Source organism: Protopterus annectens, chromosome 6.part1, assembly GCF_019279795.1.
Source record: "Protopterus annectens isolate FY-2018-M chromosome 6.part1, PAN1.0, whole genome shotgun sequence".
NCBI classification, from domain to species: domain Eukaryota; kingdom Metazoa; phylum Chordata; order Ceratodontiformes; family Protopteridae; genus Protopterus; species Protopterus annectens.
Window position 1 is genome coordinate 54,363,391 of NC_056738.1, and position 23,822 is coordinate 54,387,212.

Genomic DNA, 23,822 nt, shown 5'->3' on the forward strand with positions numbered 1-23,822 from the left:
ACCCTTCAGGAAAAACAAGGTTACCCCTAGCTACCATACAGGTGGCAATCCACTGAGCACAGAAAAAGTCATCAGGGATCTGGGGACCCAGGTTGACAGTAGCCTTTCGTTTGACACTCATGTTGCTAAAGTAGTTAGGAAAACCTTCTATATCTCCCACCTGATCATGAAGGGATTCACATCTAGATCAAGGGAGGTCATCGTCCCCCTGTACTCATCACTCATTAGACCTATGATTGAGTACAATGCCCCATTCAGAATGTATCTGACCAGACACCTGCTGCAGCTTGAAAGGCCCCAAAAGTTCCTCACCAAAAGGATAAAGGGTCTCAAAAATATGTCTTATGCTGCCCGACTGAAAGAACTCCAGCTCTATTCAGTTTCATACCACTTGCTCAGAGGTGACCTGTGCCTGACATATAAGGCCATGTCAGACCCAGATTTGATGAATATGCTTCACCTCAAAAAATCTAGATCCCTCAGAACCACAAGGGCGGGAGACTTAAACCTTGACACGGTTATAAATAGAATGTGCTGGAGGGACAGATTCATCACCCAGAGACTCCCTATGCTGTGGAACAAAATCCCAGTACATGTGAGGCAGAGACCTCGCTGGCCTTGTTCAAGAGGAATCTTGACCAATGGATGGGAGATCGCAGATATACCCCAGGGATTACTTCAGTGTCACTGCTTGACAGAGGCACAGCAAAATGATAGGCATAGTTTTTATTCAAACTAAAGGGGTGGCGAAAGCCACATAACTATGGGCTAGGCTTGTAAATGCCCTTGGACAGATAGCCTAGTATGAACCTATGAACCTATGAACCTATATGCTTTCCCACTGACTGCTAACTGTGGATAAGTGCCGGGCACGCCCGCGCAAACGAGCACACTCACGGGCAAACATCTTTACAACTTATAAAAAAAAATATAAGATGTTCATTTATACATTTTATGTTCATAGTCTGTGGGGGCATGTGTTGTTTTGTGTTTATTCACATTTACACGGACTCTGTCGTGGGGGTTTACTTTCGGGACTTTTACTCTTCTGGGGGTGTGTCTGTTTGCAGGGCTCGCCCTATGGACACGCCCCCTACTGTCTTACACGGACCGTGTTAGCCTTAGGTGTGATTCAGCATGCCCTCATGCATATGCATGACATGCTGACGTCACACCATTTAACTGCAGCCTCCGTGTAAGCCTTGTAACTCTTACACGAAGGCTTCGTGAATCCTGCCCACGATGTTAATGTGACAACTTTCTGCTAAATGATGTTATAACTTCAGTTAAAAAAAACTTTCAGCATACTTTCACAGGTACAGGTTACTGGTTCATGACTTTCAGAGTGGCTTTTCCTTCTGCGCTGGCACCTTCCTCTTAAAAAGGCTTAAAAATGCTTTACAACTTACTTTGTTGAAGGAAATTTTCAGATTTTTCATTTTTTTCCTTTTTTCTTTTTTCCCAAGCAAGGGAACCTAGATTTTGACTTTTGGTATATCAGTGTTGTGCTTCATATATCCATCTTTATATCAGTGTGTGTAATATTTTGTGTGTGTGTGTGTGTGTGTGTGTGTGTGTGTGTGTGTGTGTGTGTGTGTGTGTGTGTGAGTGTGTGTGTGTGCGTGTGTGTGTGTGTGTGTGTGTGTGTGTGTGTATGTGTGTATGTATATATATATATATATATATATATATATATATATATATATATATATATATATTATAATCTCAAAATATTGAAATCTCAAATTTCAGTATCTCGAGACTATAAAGCCGAACATTCACAATATCGAAACCCCTTGAAACCCCAAAAGCATGACATTCAAAATTGTGACTTTTAAATACACCCTTCACCATACTAACAAACATACATACACCTTCCTCCCCACACTTCAACAAACCAACAAAACACACACAAACATAACAACACAAATACACACACCTACCCCCCACAACCCCGCTACTTATATATACTAACTCCGAGGTCGCACTAAAAAAACAAAGACACTAAACCCACCACTACATACTCTATATTCCTCTTGGACAAACACACACCACATACATACAAACACCACCACTCTCAACACTTACACACTCACACTCAACTAATTACCCTAACCTATACCTAAAACTTCCCAACACACTCACATACACTCAAATCCCAACCCAAAATCCTTAAAAAAACTGCACTTACCCAAATCTCCACATATATCCACACAACGGCAGACAAATCATATCCCACAGCACACCGCCCCTTACAAATGTAGCAAATCCCACATACCATGCCACCACAACCATAAATTCAACACTTCAAATTCAATCAAGTGCGTGGTGTAGCGGTAGCATTGTCAACTCAAAGCAAGAGGTTCTCCGGTTCCATTCTCAGCTGGTGTGCCTAGACAGCTAAACTGGCTAGAGTTTCCTCAACTATGTCCCACAAACTATTCTATGACACAGAAAAGACTCCTACCCTGCAAAATTTACTACAACCATACTTCTGCACCAGAGCATTGTGTTCAAATAATAAATCCCTAATGAAAGTCTCCACTGCTAAAAATCAGGCCGAGGAATCTCTTTTCTCCAACTGTATAGCTAAAGTCTAGATTACTGTACCTTCTAATATAATATCTACCTCAAATCCACTGCAATTTAAAACTTTACTAAAAACCCACCTAACCAAAAACTGGATATGTCCATGTAGGGCTCCTGATTAATCCAGTATGTTTTCCATGCTACGGCTCCTGATTAATCCAGTATGTTTTCCTAAGCTGAATTTAGATGTGAATCTCTCTTAATAGTCATACACAAAATGTATGATACAAATAATACCTTGTGTTACAACTGAGTAGTATAATTTCTAATTACACTAAGTGTCCTATACACTAGAATTTTAAACTTGTCTTGTATCATAATTTATGTTTCTAATTACACAGTGTCCTATATTCTAGATTTCTAGTTATGTCTCACTGTTAAGATTACATTCTAGTGTACATTTGGCTGTATTGAGCTACTGTACTTGTTGTATGTATTATCTGTTGTATGTATTATTTTTTAAGTGGAGCTTTTCCCCCTGGGCCTCCACTGAAAAAGGATTTGTGTCCAATATAACTTTCCTGGTTAACAAATGTTAAATAAAATTTAAATAAAATAAATAAATAAATAATAAATATAACATAGGTGATATTATATCCCTGGGTATACATTATTGTAGCTTTGAAAAATGTCAGGTCATGCCAGCACAGCATCACTGATTTTTTTTTTAAATTGTTACTGAGGCCATTCATTTAGCCAATACAGTCCATGATGTCTTCCTTAATGTTGACAAGGCCTTTGTCAGTTATCCTAAACTGGGATTATTGACAGAATCTCAAGTGAACATTAATCCATATATGGTTTACTGAACTGGGAATTGACTGTCTGGCAGAACCCAGACCAGAGGTGCTTGCTCTAGAAACAAAAGCATCACCAGCAACAGCCCTTATGGATCTGTCATGGGCCCCCTCCTATTTTGTATATACTTTTGTAGCATGAATGCTGACATCAGCAGACTATGGATAACCAAGATTGTTGATGATACTGAACTGGACATAGAAATTGTTTTGCATTCTGCTGCTAAATTGTCCAGGAAGGTCTAGACCAAGCAAATGTCTAGTGTGTTAATTATGACCCAACTCTCAAAGCCAAGAAATGCAATATAGTCTCCATTGGTAAATCCAGCATTACATATGCTTCCAGCATACATAATTATGTCCTTCCTTAGATCACTTCTGCAGTATTCCAAACTATTTGGTTATCTCACCAGATAACAAAGACACCCAGAAGGGGAACCAAAGCTAAAACCTTCCATAAAGTTCTATATCTGATTTTTGACCTAAGCCCATATGCGTAAGGGTTCATAAGCAAATGTATGAGTGTACATCCTCAGACTATCTTGCTGCCACTTGGAACACAGGTCTCACACCCTTTGGTCTATTTTACATGCAGTTCATTGTATCACTGGTCTTCATTGGTTCAGGTAGGTGCCCCCCACTGAGGAAGCTTCCTTTCTATTTTTCAAGTGAATTGATATCTGATTTGGTAGATGTCAGCTAGAAGGAGAAGGAGTGACTGTGGTAGGCAGGTTCACTACAAGGATCTCCTCTCCCAGTGACTTTTCTGGTTAGGTACAGAGCATGATTATAAAAATAGCATGGTCTCTCAGTCTTTTGCTACAAAGACATAAAGAACTCAATCTTTGTCCCTCAATTTCTATTTGAAAATTCCTCATTTAAAGTGTCCCACACAAGTAAGTGGTGGACCCCTCTACCTCTGATGTTGTGCCCATTTATAAGAAAACTTTTAAGAAGGCTAGGAGTCAAAACACTGCAGCTCTGTCAGACTGCAGTGTACCCACTAAGGCCTTACAACCCAGAGTACAACTGAAACCTGCTCAGTCTGTCACTGCCTCAACCCAGCCAAAGGCCAGAATGACATCTTAAGTCTGTTTGTCCAAAACAAATGAAGTTACTAATGATGATAGGAAGGGAGAACTCTTCAAAATTATTTCAGAAGGACCTAACAGCATACTGCAGATACTCATTAGAGAGGAAATCCCAGGATCAATCATTAAGGTTCATCAGCATGTAATCAAAGTGGATATTGTACTCTGGAAAAGAAAAGGAAAGCAAAAATGTTACTTCCTCAGATATCCAAAGAAAAGTAATGGATGGATTTCTGTCAGGGCCTGTTTAAAGCCATTATTGTTCTCAGGCTTTCATTCTTTGCAGGGCATAATCTGACATTAACCTCTCCTTCCACCCTTCAGAAGAGAACATTATAAAATTTTTCTGAAGATGAAAGAAGATGAATGAGATGCAGATGAGTACTCCTTGTCTTATTCATTCCAGATCCACTCACCAGACCTTCTAACCTCTGATGAAAAGGATTCCCTTTCCCTTGTTTTCCCCTAGAAGGCCTGACAGATTCTTCAAGGTCCTTGAGGACTTGAAATTCCTGTACATGAATCCTTTGGCAGACCCATTTTTTTTTCATTGTTCATGGACATGCCCTCTAAATAGCTTCCAACTGCCAGTGCTCTTGCTTCTGACAAAGACAGGAGGCAATGGATAATTGGGTAAATAATTTTATAGAACTTCCACTCTGACTTTTAGCGCTCTAAATTGCCAGACCCAGATTCCTAAATACTTATTCTATACTTTCAGCAATTTAAATAAAACATTCCCAGCAAGCTGCCAAATCCATGCAGGATTACCTTAAGAGCTAATTCCGGCGATATGGCCGGCGTGCGATCCAGGAACGAGCTCCCGGCATCTGCACGAGAGCTCTTAAACTAATCCTTCATGGACGGAGCTCGGGATGCAAATTACCTCATTTGCAGGTGAAAACCATGCAAATGAGGTGAATTTGTGATCCAGGAAGCTGGAAGCCATCCGTGCACAACTAGTGTAGTCTGCAGAAATGTACTCGGTTAGTAACCATGTGCATTTCTGCAAAGTACAAAACGGAGTCATGATAGCTCCAAATAAATGGTGTATAGTATGTGTAAGGCATGCCAATGGCCAAATATATGGCCATTGACATGCCAAACTGTTCAGAAAAAAAAAAGTTTTATTTTTTTTTAGCCAATCTCAGCTGTTTAAGCATAGGGCAGCAGCACACAAATGAGATCAGGCCGAAAAAAAAAAAAAAAAAAAAACTGAAATAAGCTTTCTAACCAAAACCAGTATTTTGTCATTATACTCATTGGCAGGCAGAAGACAACATGGCCAGGGAATAATGGCTCCTAAGGAGGAAGGCTCAGTGTGTGACATGTAACTATGCATTAGCAGGCAATCCTATGCAAATGAGGAGTCTAATAATGAATCACATATTTCCCTGCAGGTTTAGCTTGCACCCAACCATGTAGGAGCAATAAACCATGGATTAAGCCTAAGCACTAGATGACTTCACAAGGGGGTGTGTAATGTAAGGTGTAAGCTTATTGGAGCCCTGTGGCTCAAGTTTGCCCTTAGCTAAGCACAGCTATAGAAGGGGGCATGTCTGAAGCTGTAATGCTTATTCCAAGAAAAGCAAAGTGTGTCCATGTGTAGAAAGGCCAGTTGCTGCTAAAAGGTGCTTACATAGCCTAAAAGGGTGTGTGCTGCGTGCACCAGATGTAGAAAAAAAAACAGGAAATAGCAGCTCTATGCACATCTGAGCATTGTGTTTGTACGGCGCACGCCTAGGCTTAAACAGGAAGGCACTGGGAAGGGAAACCAGCAGTAGGAAGGTAACCAAGGAGAACTAGAATACCTGGCAGGTGAAATGTACCAGCATCAGCCAATTAAAGAGGCAGCAGCCCAGCCCAGAGCGCTACTATAAACTATGCAAACACCTTCCCCTCTGTTTTTTCCCACATAGTCTACACCAACAGTGTATACAAGTGGGGAAATTTTACCTTACGAAAGCAACAAAATGATAGGGATTGCATTTGCTCTCATAAATCAACATGTGGAAGAGGCTGAGGGTGATGAGAATGAGAATGCTGTTGACCAACCCACAGTGAGGAGATGGAGAAGAGTGTCCAGACCCAGAGTAACCTACCAGGGGCTTCATGAGCTGAAGATAGTGCTGCACTATAGTGTGGACAGGGACCTCTTACATTAAATTGTTGAGCTGTGCCAGCCATGCCTCGCACACAGTAGCAACAGAGGATAATCCATCCCAGTGGATACCAAGGTATGTGTAAGCCTAAGAATACTACCCACAGGTACCTTCCAAAGGCCAACTGGGGATATTATGCAGATCTCACAAGCATCAGCATCCAGGGTATTCCACCAGTTCCTGGATGCAATGTCAGTACATGCTGGTGAGCACGTATATTTCCCCAACACCGGTGAGGCATTAGCCAGCAATATGCATCTCTTCCACCAAAAAGCATAATACCCTGAGGTAGTGGCTGCAAAAGATTGCATGCACATATGCATCAAAGCACCACCCGGAGAACAAGGTAGGCCTACATCAACCACAAGGGCTTCCCCTCCAACTGCCAGGTTGTGTGCAATGCCCAGGGCATTATAATGAATGTGCATGCTGGCTGCACTGGAAGCTATCATGACTCCCACATCTGGCATCTGACACAGCTGTACCAGAAATTTACCAATGGGGACATCCCTGTCGGTCAGCTAGTGGGGGATGCTGGTTAGGCACTGGATCCATGGCTGATGACACCCATCAGAAATGTACACACACCTGAACAAAAACACCATAATGAGGCACACCCACAGACCAGAATCATAATAGAGCATGTGTTTGGGATGCCCAAGTCATGGTTCTGGTGCCTGGATATGTCTGGTGGAGCCTTGCAGTACTCACCAGCTACATGTACCAAATTGTCATCGTATGTGCCGTGCTACACAATATGATCCTGCGGAAACAGCTGCAGCAGGAACAGCACCAGGTAGGGCCACACAGCTCCCCACCACTGGCAATGCCTGCACAGGCACAGAGTGACTCGGAGGAGAAACAACCTGAGCCTTCCCCAGTAGGCAGAAGGAGGAGGTGTGCCCAGTATGCCTTGGCCTTGGCAAAGAGGCAACACATAGCACATACACTGACACAGTAGGAACCCAGGGAATGACACCTCTTTCTGACTCGCACATACAGTAAAAGGGATGCCAAACATGGCACTACCTGTGATTTACCATGTATAGGGAGTGGACTACGTGCATCTGACATGGTCAGCCCTCCAGCACCATCCTCAATACTGGCACAACCACAAGGTAAGTCACTCTTCCTACCAATCACTGAATGGAGTAGTATGTCTAGTCACTTGTATCTAAGGTATGGATGTGATCATGCAAGGGGATCGGGTGGCTGAATGAGATGCCAGCAGATAGTAGACACCTCTAGTGGCAGCATGAGATCTGTAACAAATACTGGTGTCACCATATTAGCCAGTACTAGACAAGGTGACAAAACTCACTGCAGGAAATGTGCCAGGCCACATGGGTGCCCATATGACACACACATGCCAGTCAGGGAGGCTCACATACCCAAAAACAGTCTCAGCCAGCAGGACAGGTGTAGACAAACACAAACAAAGGCAGTGCTAAGGCCTCTGATTGATGGCTATGGGGAATCCCCCAGATCTACACAGACAGACTACAACTGGTCAGGCAATGGGATGTTAGTTCAGAACGGTAGGAAGTCAGAAACTGATATGTAGGTCAAGCAGACCTAAGAAATGTAGTACACTGATATGCCTCTAGTCAGCATGATAGGTTAAGATACAGAATGAAATGGAGTACCTGACATACCAGTACAGTCATAGCAGATGTGTAAAAGTGTCAGGTGTGCCCCCCGAATCCTGTGTCAAAATGTAGAAACAGTCAGGTGTGCCCCTCCCCCAATCCTATGCAGAAATGTAGTAACAATCAGGTATGCCCCCTGTCCTATGTCAAAATGTAGTAACAGTCAGGTGAGCCCCCCCCCCCCATTCTGATGTAGACATGTAGTAACTTGTATGTGTAGGTATAATACCAGTGGAGCACAGATGACCTGAGATGGCCAAGGTAGAAGGATAGATTGTCGCATTTGTACAATATGCAGGTATGCATGTGTTAGTTTGGTGTGTGTTACATATTGTGTGAGAGTGGTCAGTATGTATGCATGTTGAGGTGTGACCTGGTGGCCATTGCCCACAGCTGACGATGACAGGGCCAATTCCTCACAACCACAGTGCCAAAGACAATTATCCCCAGTATAACACATGCTAGCAGTAAGCCATTGTAAATGTATGGTGGTAATATGTGTCACCATCTGAAAGATGGACATGGCATAACTGTTGGGCCAGATATACAAGCAGTACACAGGGAAATGTACCCCATACATACAGTATATAGTGTGTAACTGTGAAATGGACACACCCTTGGAACTGTACATACAGGTATGCATCACAGTATCTGGCCTTATAGTAAGGAATGCCAATGTTGTCTGGCCAAACACTTGCAGATCACAAGTTGATAGGACTGATGTATTGGGAAATGACTGATGTCCCTGCACAAGCCAGCATAACTGGAATGCCCCATGCATATCTGTGACTCAGATGCAAGTAGAGTCCATAGTACACATGCACTCAGCTCACCCAAACACCAACTACAGGTACCTCTCTGGTTGTATCCCTGCTGTTGGGAAGGGGTACAATATGACCCCCACCAGTGTATGGCAATAGCCAAAGAATGCAGCATGCAGTGCAGGTGTCCCATGCTGATGTGTCCCTAGCTGTAAGTAGCACCCTGCCACCATACACACCACCTGATCAATACTGATAGAAAGCATTGGCATGAACACCTAGCACACCTGCCCTGTCACCACAGGCGAATATACTGTATGGCAGTCTGGGACTGTAGGACTGACAGAATGCAACAGCCTGCTACAGCTGGCCTGCATCACCACCAAATGACCTACAGGCCTCTGCCAAGGCCTGCGTCTCACCTGTACTGCCATTTTTTATTTCTCCAAGTCTTTTGGGTTTCTAATACCATGATGGGAATGGACCCCATTCCTAAGTCAAGGTACGAGTAAAGTTCATGAAATTAGTATTGTTTCACTCTTTGATGTTAGCCAAAAGTGGTCTTTGCAGCACCTGAAATGTGCCCAGTAATGACTCCTTCTGCAATTCGTACTGTGTTACATATATTGGTAACATATCTAAATGCAATTGTAAATTATTTTTTATAAGACCAGTTGCTCCTACTACTATTGGAACTGTCTGGGTATCTTTCTTCCACATGGCTCTCATTTCTGCCTGCAGATCAAGGTATTTTATGACTTTGTGTCTTTCTGTATGCAAAACACTGTATTCACTAGGTGTGGTGATTTCAATGGTCAATGCTACTTTTGTCTTCTTTTCTTGGACCACTATATCTGGTTTTCTAGCATCTATCTTTTGGACTGCTGGTATTGGGGGATCCCATGTGATAAAAACTTCATCATTTTCTATGATTCTCTGTGGCTCATGTTTCCAATGATTTTCAGCCACTTCAATACCATAATGTTTGCACAATCTCCAGTGTCTATCGGTATACAGTCCCTCTGCCATTAGAGCATTGCAACCAGCAATAGGGTGTGTGACTGTTTCCAATTTGGTTCCACAAAACCTACATATGTCTGTTTCTCCCACATGTTCAATCGACTTTGTAAACCAGCGTGTACGTAGCCCACTATCTTGGGCTGCCAATAACCTTAACCTTTCATTTCTTGATATAAATTCACCTCTCCTTAATCATTCCTGCATTAGTTCTTGATCCACATGGGGCTCTTCCAGAAGTTTTCTGTACTTGCAACTATATTTATGTTTTTTCCACATTTCTTGCCTTCTCATCTGGTCCTTCGCCTTATATTCTTTCTTTTATTTTTTAGCACATTCAATTGCTACCTGGTTCTTAGCCACTTCTGGTTTTATTTCCATTCCTGATTGACATCAATATGCTTCTGCTAAATTAAGCAGAGATGTCATCTTAGACTTATTCTCTTCATGTTTCAAAACTTTCACCACATTTGGATCTTGTGAGGTCAGTAGATATGGAGTCCCATTATTGCAGATCCATATATGTAATCAATTTCAAGGAGGCCCATCCTTCCTTCAGAATGGAGACTATATAATCTTGGTATACACTGATTTTTATAAATCATTTGGTGTGCATGAAGCATCCTTCTTGTTTTAATATCCAATCTATCCAACACTTTGTGGGGCCAGACAATCACTCCAAAACTATAAGTTAGGACAGGAAGAGCAAACTGATTTATGGCTTGGATCTTGTTTCTAGGTGTCAATGCTGTCTTCAAGATTAATTTAAGTCTTCTAAAGTACTCCTTACTGAGCTTTTTTTCACATTTGTTCATGTTTTATTGCTGATCCTTCATCAATTCCCAAGTATTTATACACTCCCTCTTGCTCAAGTTCTTTTATGTCACATTCATGTCCCAAACTGATGTTTTCCTGGTGCTGCAGTCTTCCTTTTTTAAAGGTTGCTTTTGCACATTTATGAAGACCAAATGACATTCAAATATCATCTGAAAAAGTTTTGACAACCTGCAAATGTTCTTTCAGTTCATCTGATGAGCTATACAGTTTTAAATCATCGACAAAGAGAAGATGAAAAGTCATTAGACTTTGTTGTTTTCTAGGAGCCAAATTATAGCCATGACCAAAGCTGTTAAGTAAACAGCTTAACGGATTAATGGCAAGGCAGAATAGCAACAATGACAGAGAGCCACCCTGTACTGCCAATGTATGTTATGTAATGGACACCCAAATAACAACATAACACACTCCACACAAGCCATATGCAAGGCCATGTGGACAAACCACAGTACCATGTCCACCATGTCCCACTGCATGAATTGTGGACCAACATCAAAACACAGCTGTGATGAGGTGATAACTATAGGGCAAGTATCAGCAAATATATGCATAATGTATGGATGAGGATAGAATAATCAAGAGGTGGGGTGGGAACATGGGCAGCATGGAATATGCAAGGTCCAGCAAACATAACCTTGTTCACATACTTTCCCTGGCTGCAAACATAATAATGGGTGGCTACAAACCTGCCCATACACCACAATAGGGACAATTCCCTAACTTATGACCCCTGCCTCTGGGTAACCTGTGTGAATCTGTACAGCTGTGAGGTATTGCCACAGCAAGATAAGGCCATACTGTCATGTCAATGGGTGTACAAGTATGGGATCCTCTGCTAACACTGTACCAAGGTGCTGAACTGGATACACAGACCCAGCAGCAAGTGTCTGCAGCTCACCCCCAGAATGGCATAACCTTCCATGAATAGGTAGGTGTCTGACCACAATACAGGACACAGTTGCATTCACCTTGTGTTCCCCAGTATATCACAGTGAGCAAAATTGTCCACCTGACAGGACTTGAGGACATAAAACATCACAGTGTATAACAGTACACATGTCTGAATATCTCTGCTAACAGCAGTACCATGTAGCAGAAGCAGCACAGACACAATCACCTATGGTACACACTATTCCTTGCACAATTTGACCCCATATTGCCAAATGATTAACATATATCCTACAGAAACATTTAGTTACCCATAGGTGTAGGGCACAAAGGTCTGCACTGCAGTACAAACTACCTAGAATGGATCCCCACATTCAGTGCAGAAGGGCATACTGTGCATGCTCACACACTTAGAGAAATGAAGGCAATGTCAGACAACACCATACTGAAAAGTCATACTGGGCATGCTCACACACTTTAACAAAAGAAGCCCATGTCTGCCAATAACAGTGGGCTATACATATCTGACAGGTGCAGATGTTAGTGCATGCACCCCTCAGTATGCACCAGTCGTGCTTTGCATACACATTGGATAGGAATATATACATATATTCAAGGACAACACACTATAATATGCCAAAAGTACACATACATAGATGCACGGAAGACAGTGACAGTGACAAAGAGCCTGCCATCATGAGCCCTGTCCCAACCAGAACACAGCCAAATGGCTACAACCACAGGATGTGTAAATGTCACTCACAGTAGAATGTAACAACTGTTATCCCTCATCATTACAGACTGTCTGGTGCAAGTGCTAGCTGTGTAACATGACTGCACAAGTCAGTAGTCATCTAGCAGTTGTATACACAAACCTGCAGAATTTAAACCTGCATGTGCCTGACTGTTGTGTATCCAACTGTAGATGAATGGGTTATGGCTCATGCACACACACTGGCCTCCCTATAGCCCTACCATGACAAGGCTGGTGATGTCATTCACTTTGGAATACACCTTTGGGAAAGAAACAACCCAGTAATATCTGTGGTACCATCTATAACTGTGTAATGCTGTAGTGTGATGACCTAGTTAAGTAGGTGTTCTAATCCCAGCCATGGCAAGTGTGTGTGTGTTTCTCTGTCTGTGTAGTGAGCAATACTTTTGAGAGTACTCACACTCAGTACAATTGAAATGCCCTACTTTGGCAAGTCTGCTGATGTTATCAACTGTGAAATACACTTTTGGGGAAAAAGCAGTCCAGTAATCTCCATGGTGCATGCTATAACTGTGTAATGCTGTAGTGTGTGAAACTAGTTATATAGGAGTTCTATTCCCAGACATGGCACGTGTGGATGTTTGTGTGCTCCTATATCAGTGTAAGAAGCAATGCTTTTGAGACCATTCACAGGCACTACAACCTCCATTGCCCTACATTGGCAAGTCTGCTGATGTCATCAACTGTGAAATACATATTTGGGGAATGAATGGCCTAGTAATTTCTGTGGTGCATGCTATAAGTGCATACTGCTGTAGTGTGATAAACTAGTTAGGTAGGTTTTCTGTTCCCAGACATGGTAATTGTGGGTGTTTGCGTGTGTGTGTGTGTGTGTGTGTGTGTGTGTTCCTTTATCAGTGTGAGGAGCAATGATTTTGAGACCATTCACAGGCACTACAACCTCCATTGCCCTACTTTGGCAAGTCTGCTGATGTCATCAACTGTGAAATACACCTTTGGGGAAAAAATAGCCCAGTGATCTCTGTGGTGCATGCTATAACTGCCTAATCCCATAGTGTGATAAGTTAGTTAGGTTAGGAGTTCTGTTCCCAGACATGGCAACTGTGTGTGCATGATTTGTATCCTGTGTAGAGGTGGCTATGACTGTTTAACAACTGGACTTGTTAATTAATGGGTTTTGTAGTTTTCCTATATGGTGGCCATATTATATGTCACAATGTCCACCTTACAAGGATTATAGATGCCAAGAGACTGGGGTGCCAGTCCATACCCCTACATGTGATACAAGGCCTGGTGAACAAACTAAGCACCCCTAATATTACTCAGAGTACACTCTGAAGCCATGTCTCATACACAAACACACTTGCCTAGGCAACTACCGCTATGTTGGTAGTACCCTGCATATTGTTCACAGATAATAAGCATGATGTGATTGCAGTGGGCTACAGAGGGCATGGCACCCTGTCCATCAGCACAATAGGCAGATAATTGCTGACAGTGCACCTTCACTATGTTCCCTACTGGACACCTGCAACATCTCTGGTGCCATCAAATGTGATCCACAAAGGACATACAATGCCTTACACACATGCCACTGACACCAAGGAACACCTGTATCATGCTATTAATGTAGGTGCAGGGTCAACCTGCTGTCTATTAGTAAGTCCTGCTACAAGAGGCCAGGATTGGCACATCTGATGATAATCTGTGTACACAACATGGGCCAGGCAACCCAGGTACACTTCCACGTGTCACTGTACATGACTGTGAGACATGTGCACATCCCAGACAACATCCATGTCATGGAGTATAGAACACATACATGGCAAGCATTACACAGCACTGGCCACAGAAAATAGTAACCCAGGTGACTGGGTGGTTAATACAGAACCCATCTGTGTGGGGCATTCCAGACACTACACACCTGAGCCACACTGCAAACCATTGTCATGTGGCCTGATGCCAAGGTATACCTCCTCACCTAGCCTTGTGCAGCCTGCTGGCACAGCCAACCCCTACACAGCCATGAAACAATGCACACCTGCATGTCAGTACTGGCACCTTGTGTCTGTGTGTGCAGTGTATGATGTTTCCAACCACATTCAGTCCCAGTACAACTCCCATTGGCATACTGAAGCATGCTGACTGTTGTCAGACACCTTCACATACCCTTTGCCCATAGAACCTCAGGATAACCACTGTGGTGCATGTGATACCTGTGCATGACTGTATTGTGGCAAACTAAGTATTTAGGAAGTGTATTCCTGACCCTGCTGAGTGTGGCAATGTGTGTGAGTCCCTTAGAGAGTGTGGCTGTGCTGACACTGACACCTGCTCATGTGGACAGTCACATGTGCTACAACTACTTTATTTCTACTATATCACTGTTGCAGATGTCACTCATCAGCACATATATGTTTTGACAGCTCAGCAGCATTTAAGCTATGTGGCACATGCAGTAACTGCATTCACATGTGATAGCAATGCATAGTCAGTCAGGGGTTTGAAACCCTGTAGTGGTAGGTGTGTGACACAAATATGCGTAGGTTTTACTCTCCCACCCCTTCCCTGACATACTGTGTCTCTGTCTGTCCCTCCCACACACTCTCTGATGGATGTGAAGATGTACACCTGCTTTGCTTAGGCAGCAGCTTGTGTTTTGTAAGTGATGGTCATGATCAGCTGATGGCCTCTGCACCAATTACAGTCCTCCTCTAGCAGATTGAATGTGAAACAGCTGTGGTAACATTCCCATAGACAATTGCATGGACGCACACTACAATATCTAGGAACATCATGTTAGTGCTGGGCCGTGACATTCACTGTGAGTGGAATCTAGATCTGGTATTTAGCAAACGTCATCACAGATGATTTTGGGATTTACCTCTAACAACATACACTGTGGAAAAAGAAAGGCCAACAGACAAGAGGGTGATGTTCCAGACATCACTACAGAATGTAAGTGTTGCTATACTTCATTTAGACTACTGTCAGTTTAACAGTTTTTGTGTGGTTATGGCTAGTCTGCATGTTTTAATAACTCTCAGGACAGTGCTATGTTTGTGAGGAAACCCCCATCTGTAGGGTCATCTGCAGACTGGTTAGTGTGTGGAACTATTTGTTTCCTGTGTCACTCACAGAACACCTATCTGAGAACTGCAGAAGCATAGTGTGAGGACTGCAGTCAGTACATGGTGACAGCCATAAGAGTTACTGACTTCATATCCCTGATTAGACATACATCACATAAAACAGTGGTATGACAGTAAATGTCTGAGGTTATCACAGCAACATGCCAATATTGGGCTAGTGTTCATAGCTCCAGTCACAAGTCTGTCACCCTTTGTACATATGTCATGCAGTATATATGCATGTGTTTTGCTTGCTCTGTAATTGTTCACAATCTGGTGTCTTGGGTTAATGGGAATATCTGTGCATGCTGTTATAAGTAATCATGAATGTTGTTGACTATTACTAAGCCATATCTGTCTTAAAACTGCACCGCCATATGCTGCATGGGAATGCTGGTCCCAGCGGACCCACCTGTCCCACCTCAGCTGGCCATGGCACCAGGCACCAGCACATCTGGGGCCCAGCCTGAGACCTCCCCTTCCGCTGTCCCTACACCACCTTCAGGAGGAACCACCACAGGGGATGGGGCTCACCCCCCCACAGGAGCAGGGGTGGAGAGGAACCTGTCACCCACCATCAGGTCTGGGCAATGGTGCATAGGGAGCTCGACAAGGAGTTGTAAGACCAGCTATGCCAGCTTAGGGGCTGCATGATGCAATTAGAGGGTGAACCTGCCCCTCCTACCCAGCTCCCAGCACAGCCACCTTTGAGAAGGTGAAGGTGCAGTGGTGACTGCCCATGGGTGAGGACCTCAGTCCCACTGTTTCCATTTGGGGGCTCATGGGCTTGTGACTTCCAAACACCCCTCCCCGTCCAAGGTGTTTCCCTGACATGTGTCATATACCGCCCCTGTATGCTGTCTTGTCTGTTATGTCTGTCATCTTACCCAACCTATCCTCCCCAAGCATACTTAATCTCCTTCGCCAACATCCCACTCTCACCTTAAAAAAAAAAAAAAAAAAAAAAAGGGCAATCTGTTCCCAAAAAAAAATCTCACCCCATACATAGTTGTCAATTTCACACATTTACTGGACACATGAAATATGGTCTAATTGGCATCACAACATATTACTGTTGTCCTCATTCCTCTCTCAGGGGTTTGAGTGTCCAAATGTACCTCCAAATTCAGTGTATATGCACAGCTGTTGCTGTAGAAGAAATGGGCAGCTGCAGACCTTCCCTAAACCCTTCCTGCACATCCCTAGCTGTCTTCCCTACTGGTAAGCAGGAGTAAGCACTTTTAAGCAGCAGTAAGTGGGTTTAAGCCTGTTTGCATTGGTCTAAGCAATGCCTACATAAGTTAAGAAATTTAGAAGCTAACTGAGTGTAAGAAACTGTAACCGGAAGTTAGCACTGCTTAGCTCCATGCAAACTCGCTCAAACCTGCTTACAACTGCTTAAAAGTTCCTTAATCAATGGCCCTTGTTCTGCCCAGCAACAAACTAAACTGCCTCTGTGAGCCTTGAATCCAGGACCCTGTACACCATACTCAATGTAATTTACCACTAAGACATGGCAGATATACATAACCCTGATGTTTTCACAACCATGTCATCCAGTAAAATCATTCAACAGTATAGGGAATGTACTTCTACATGTAGCTGCATGTGTGTGTATATATATTTATAACTAAATAGATATATACATCTCTCTATATATATATATATATATATATATATATATATATATATACACACATATATATAAATATCTACATATTATATATATATATATATATATATATATATATATATATATATATATATATATATATATATATATATATATATATATATATATATATATATATATATATATATATATATATATATATATACACACATGTGCATACAGCTATACATGTATATATCTACATGTGTGTGTGTTTGTGTATGTGTGTATATATATATATATATATATATATATATATATATATATATATATATATATATACACACACACACACATATATATATATATATATATATATATATATATATATATATATATATAAAATAAAGCACATAAAAAAGACATATATATAACCACAGGCACTGTTAATGGGGGTGAGGGGGCTCAAGCAACATACGTCTTACATGTGTCGATATTCTCCCCCCCAGCCAAACAGGTCTGCCCTGCAATACAGTACCAACTGTTGCGAATCCCATAACCAGGACCTGACACTACATGGCCACAAGATTTTAACAGTAGCCATGCCACCTGTATGATATGAGGCTGGTATTGATAACATATCATACAATACAGTCTGGCTACCATAGTGAATGGACAATGTGTAAGCAATAAAACATTCCTAAGATACATGTATGCAGATACATATATATGTCTATATATATATATATATATATATATATATATATATATATATATATATATATATATATATATATATATATATACACATATACATATATATAGACATATATGTAACTACACCTACACACACAGAGGTATTTCTAGGAAGATACATAATTAGAGGGTGCACACCACACTGAACAGCCAGTATCCCTACAGTTGCAACCTCATCAGATGGGCAGTGTATGAGTCACCCATACAAAAGACAATTGTTGCCTGAAACCTATACACACAGAGAAGTCAAAGGATGTAATACCACACACAGGTTTGCATATGTTTTACAGGTTTATTTGTGTACTATTACAGTTGTATATGTCATGTCAAATAGTTGTTTAGACTTTGAAATACATACAAACAGATGAATGCAACTCCCAAACAGATCATTTAATCCAGTACTCCGAAAGCATAACATATGCTGGTGTCCACGCCAAGGCCTTCAAGAAGTACAACAGGAAAGACAGACTGGGCCACAGGATAACAATAAATCAACAGTAAGTAATGCAGATGTACAGCCCAGCAGCCTCTAACTACACTTTATACTAGGAGGAAAAGACCTAGGTTGACACAATGGGATGTATCTGTTACATAACAATGCATAACTGAAATCATCACAATTGCACTGACAAACAGAACAGGCTGTATGGCAGTAATCAGTAGGCCAGCAATGTTCACAAGGTGAAATGTATAGTAATGTACAGCCATATACCTTAGGCCAGCTTACTACTGATATACCTCACATGTTGTAACACCCTAGATTAATGATGGTGCTTACCCCCCCCCCCCCAGACTGACATGCAGGGGCATAAAACACTGTTACATACACTAATCTCCACTGCAGAGGGGCACACGTGTTGTGCAGATGAAGCCCGCATATATATGGTGCATATGTTCTGTACACCATTATTCTTTGACATCATCCCTTATAAGAAGCCAGTCAGATAACAGACTGCTGAACATGCTGAGTATAGTATTGGCTTTTACTGAGGATATTACTTGAACATTCTGTGGTTGTGTGTACAGTACTGTGGTCTGTGTACATAGGGCAGGTGTCTGCAACTTTCAGTATCCCGAGTCATGTCTGCCCCCTCTCCCCCACCAAAGTAAAGTCATCAGGAGCCACAACAGCTATTTGACCCCTATAATGAACATGACACTGCATATAAGGTTTCAAATATTGTTATACTAAATATAACAGAGCTAAGTGTATAAGAACAATACCTAACATCTGTCCATAAATGTGCTGCTGTATTGGGATTGCTTGATCTGTGTGTGTGTTTGTTTGTGGGTGTGGGTGGGTGGGTGATGCGGTACAGTGGCCATTAATCCTCAGAGGTACAGGGAGCCACTACAGCAGGTTGTAAGATCTGCATGTGGCTCCAGAGCCGCAGGTGGCAGACCCCTAAGTTAGGATGATTGACAACAGTCTGTGTATTGTGCATACGTACCTTTGGCAGTGCACAAACTGTGGTAGATGCCATTGTTCTTGGTCCTGTTCTATCTGATGTAACATGCTGCTCCAATGTATGGTACCCTATTAGCTCATATGTCTGTAGAGTCAGGCACACATGTGTCCCATACCACAGACTGGCATCGGACCACACTGTGCCATGACCAGTGTATGGAGGGTTAGTGTGTGAGTGTCATATTAAGCTGATGTATCATATGTGGCTGTGGCTGTGTTGACATTGGATGTGGGTATGCACTTTGTCACAAGTGTCTGCTATGTTGTGCTGTGACCTGCATGTCGAGCCTGCTATAATCGCAGGTACATATGTATTCCCCCACAGAAAATGTAGTCCACTGTTGTGGCAGTCTACCTGTAGTTTGCACAGTGGTTTGTGACATGCCTAGCAGCCTAGTGTAATTACCCAGTGTGCTATGTCCAGTTATTTGCAGGATATACTGCTGCCAGGCCACCATAACTGTTGTGTATGTCTGACAAAGCAGTGGTCTGCTGTACAGATGTATGTCACTATCTACTGGGTAGTATGTGGCCACGTGACCTCTGCATCACCAGATATTATGTGTCAGGACAGACTGGTGTGTGTGTGTGTGTGTGTGTGTGTGTGTGTGTGTGTGTGTGTGTGCATAAACTGTGTGGGCATATGTAGTCCAGTATTGTTGTGATATACCCATGTACATTGCTAGTAACATCCACGTTGGGAGGCGTGGTCCACATGTCTCGCATGACGGGGATATGTGTACACTTCCGGACTGACCAGAGAGTGCCAGACTGTCAACATATATTGGTCAAATCCCTGCTGTAGTCCATAGGATAAGTACTGTGCTGCAGTGGTACCATAATATGATGTCCTTAGGATGTCTTTACATAACCAATGGCGCACATGTCTAAAGCAGATGTGACCTCCCACACCCAACATGTCTGTTACGACAACCCCTATTACAGTAGCAACAGTCTACATATATACCTGCAATACAACCATGACATCACCTTGCACTAAGAGGTTGGGATTAATAGTGCTGAGGTAAGACTCCACTCTGTATTCTGGACATATGGTAAACATATATATATATATATATATATATATATATATATATATATATATATATATATATATATATATATATATATATATATATATACATATACACACTCACATATATACATATACACAACAGTGACTTCAAAATTGACTAAGCTTTTGATGTCATTCAAAGGGGATCCAGTATCATTTTGCCTGGGATGACATGATTGACAAACCACAATGCTTTGCTAGAGATGGTCTGCACCTTTTGCCTGTGGGATTCAGGTTACTAGCTAAAGCTCTTGCCACCTCCATAGTGCTGTTTCTAGCAAGGTTCAAAGGACTAAACCCCCACCATAACAGATACAAGCCTGCAAAACTGTAGGTAATGCTACTCAATGCTAGAAGTCTAAACTTAAAAATGCACTCTCTTGAGGCACACCTAAAAATGGAGATCATCAATATCTGTGCACTAACAGAGACCTGGTTCAATGCTCCAGAGAGCACCTCTGCAATACCAGGCTACAACTCCTGCCATACATTTTGGCCACCAAACCAGGACCACAACACTACAGGTGGAAGAGTGCCCAAATTAAATAAGGTTATTCACACCTCCATGCTAGTTCCCAACACAATGCATCTGGAAATCTCCAGGTTCAACTAACAGTAGGTAAGACTGCAATCCAGATTGTACCTGCTACAGATCACCCACCATGGCCCAAGATTCTGACTACACCTTTCTTAACATACTGGAAAATATTCAGATACAAACAACCTAATACTGGGTGATTTCACCTACCCTGCCATTAACTGGGAAAACTACTCAGGTACCAACAACTTTTCCCAATGGTTCTTGGAATTGATAAGTTCCAACGGCCTGGATCATCTATTCCATTGTCCAGTCAGGGGTTCCAATATCCTACACCTGGTCATTACCAGCATGAGAGATAGATGCTCCACATCAGTGTTCACCCCCACCATTGGTCAGATAAGACCATAAGTTAACCACCATTTACATCCACATCCCACCACCCCCCAGGAAGGAAACCTCCATAAAAGACCTCCCCAAAGCCAACTTCAATGCTACTCAAGCTAGAAGTGACAAACTTTGTGACACCCATGGAAACAGGAGCTGAAAGATCAACTGCTGAATCCTACACTAAGGCACTGTATGAGCACATCCACTCGTGCATGAATTGTGCCATCCCAAATAGAACCTAGACGCTCTCGTCCACAAATAGGAAGCTAGTCTGGTGGTCCCCTGCCATAAACAAACTATACAACAGAAGTAAGAAAATGTTGAAAAAAAAAGATAATCCAAAGATGTGAACAACTCCATTACCAGCCTCAGTAAGAAGCTGAGATCCCTTATTAAATCCTCCAAACTAGTTATGTAACTAAAATTGCCAATGATTCCAAAGACAACCACAAGGCATTCTATAGTTATGTTCAGAATCTAAATGGCAATGCTCAGAAGTGCTCTGAGCTACAACAGAATGGCATTAAATATACTGATTCCAAGGATTTAGCCAATATCCTGGCAGATCGATTTAGTGCTACTTTCACCCCCTCTCACTCCCTAAAAGGCCCATCTCAATAGCAAAAGATTGCCAAATTCCAGTAATCATGGCCACACAGGTGGAAACCACACTCTCCACAGCTAAGAATACAGCATCCATAGGACCAGGTGACATCCCAGGCTGTGTATTACATGAACTACAAAATGAACTGGCACCTCACCTAACTGTCATGTTTAATCATAGCCTCAACTCAGGCTTTGTGCCAACTAAGTGACACACAGCTGCAGTTATCCCACCCCACAAGGGAGGATATACCTTGGATCATGGGAAATACTGTCCCATCAGTATGACAAGACTGATCTGCAAGGGCATGGAATGCATTATCATGGACCTTATAAATGAAGACATTGGCAACCCTTAAACACTGGACCCCACCCAGTTTGGGCTCATGGACAAGACATCTGCAACAGATGAAAAGGCCACAGGAGTACCCCACTAAACAAATCAAAGGCCTAAAGCAGATGCCCTATGCTGACCATCTAGAAAACAACCAGCTATACTCTGTTGCATATCATCTACTCAGAGGCAATCTTTGCTTAACATACAAGGCCATGTCAAACCCTGAGTAATGACATCTGTAATAAGTGTATGTAATGCCATGTACAATACATCCATCTATGTGCTGTCATTACAGTAGCAAGAGGTGTGAGTGTCATGTCTGGGATGCATGAGTATATGAGACCTGCCCAGCACTGTTATCTGTGTGAATATGTTACATGTAGGGGTAGTAACCCAGGGTGCATGCTGTCACACCGGCACATAGTGTAACATGGCGGTGCTACTGTTGACAGTGCTGTCCCAGGCAAGGTTAGAGTGCTAAAAGTACTACTAACAACAAGCATACCTGCAGGCATAGCTGGACTCTGAGGCCTCACTGTCGTGTCCCTGGTATGTGGGCTGTGTCAGCGTATATATCCTCTACTGGATAATGACCAGACATGTGGAATGTAACTGTGGAATACTGTCTGTAATGCACATGTTAGTGAGGGCTTACAACATGTAGTAATGGCATACATATTGTTGTCAAACATTCATCTGTCAACACAGTCATCCAACTGCATAGCTTCTTGCCAAAATTATGTCTGTCAGTCCATCTGCAAATGTGCAGATGACAGATATCCAGCTGGAATACATACAGACAACCTATGCTTGATTGACACTGACATGTCTGACCAGCTGTGTACTAACTGACACATATAAGAGACAACACCCTGTACAGAAAACATGCCACAGGTACCTACACTACACTACCACAGTTAACCGAACATGCCTGGGTACAGGTCTGCATCACAGACACTAATCATGTGTTGTAATGCATGTTGCATACATGTCAACTGGATCACTTCAGTGGCCATCTGCAGAGGGAGCCCAGAGGATTGGCTGATGCATGTCACTATCACCCTGATGGTCATGAACATGGTGTCTGTCGATACATTGCCTGCTGGCACATGGCACATGGCATGATACCTATGTACACACACCTCCTACACAACCCATCTCTCCATGGACAATAGCCAGGTACACAGCTATGACCACCTGCAGCAATGCGCCACAGTACTGACACATGTGTACGTGTGCATTACTGAGGATAGCAGTATCTGTGTGTTAGTACACCTGTAGTTGGGAATTCCTTGACAGTCTTCACAACCGCCTCAACACCCATTGCCATCGTCAGATGTTGCTGCTGCTGTATTGGACATGACATGTAACCTGTTACACTCCTC